The sequence below is a fragment of the Arachis ipaensis genome, chromosome B07, assembly GCF_000816755.2.
Source record: "Arachis ipaensis cultivar K30076 chromosome B07, Araip1.1, whole genome shotgun sequence".
Lineage (NCBI taxonomy): Eukaryota > Viridiplantae > Streptophyta > Magnoliopsida > Fabales > Fabaceae > Arachis > Arachis ipaensis.
Window position 1 is genome coordinate 112549319 of NC_029791.2, and position 1132 is coordinate 112550450.

The 1132-nt window shown below is 35.5% G+C and overlaps 1 long non-coding RNA gene across 1 annotated transcript; it reads right to left on the minus strand.

The window, feature by feature from the left end:
- Window positions 513-1126, minus strand: LOC110264349. Its single transcript, XR_002350406.1, has 2 exons — window positions 946-1126; window positions 513-825 (listed from the first exon to the last, which is right to left on the minus strand). It is a non-coding gene; the product is annotated as an uncharacterized LOC110264349 (long non-coding RNA).

The window sequence follows — 1132 nt, forward strand, 5'->3', positions numbered from 1 at the left end:
GAATAAATATATTATTTTTTTTAATTCTATACATACAAATACTTTATTAATAAGCATATCCATGTTCGTATAAATATATAAATTAATCAACTTTTATATATTAATATACATATATACCTAAGTTGCGAGAATCGACCGATTATTAAACTGATCACTTAATTGATTTAATAGTTTAATAGTCTAATCGAAATTAAACAGTAATTAAACTGGTTTAATTAAATATACATTTTCTATTGTGGAAATGCACTGCAATTGTGACCCGAAACAGATAGCTCTCGTCACAGAAGGTATGGTAGGCTATGCTCTCGCCCGAAACTACATGTGTTCATAGACTGGATATATGAAGCAGAAAGAAAGGAGCATAGCTTACTCTTCTGTGACTGGGTGAGAGCTATCTGTTTCGAGTCACAATTGCAGTGCGTTCCCACAAAGGTGAATGTAACAATTGGAAATTGGCTTCAAACTATGCTTCAGTACAACAGTCAAGTAAACAAAGAGGAGAGGGAGCAGCATTGGAAAAGGCTGGGATTTATAATGTGGGCAATTTGGAAAGGTAGGAATGAGACTATATTTAGAGAAGCAAAAATAAACTCAAAATAGACACTACTCTATGCAAGATTTATTAAAGGAAAATTTAAACAAACAGAGGAATTCACAGCACAGACAGCAACCAACAAGTAAATTCAGAATCAGATACTTGTAGTTTGGAGACCACCCCCGAGTAATTGGCTTAAAATTAATGTAGATTCAGCATATTCCTCGGCATCAACACTAGAGCCACAACAACGGTCATCTGGGACAACAATGGTACAATAGGTAAAGGCTCTGCAACATCAATCAAAGCAAACTCTTATATTATTGCAAACGCCTTATCAACCATAGAAGCTTGCATTCTAGCAAGAATTATGACAGAAGAAAAAGTGTCTATAAAATCGGATTGATTACCGATTATTGACGCAATCAAGCAAGATAGCACTCTATGGGAGATTGATTCCGTAATTCAGGATGTTAGAGAACTCCAAAAAAAGATCCCCAATGGCAGCTCTGCCTGGGATTGGGTAAAACATTCTTGAGAGTAGGAGATAGTTAGTGCAGGGTAGTTTTGGCTTGTCAATGGTAGAGACCAATTTTC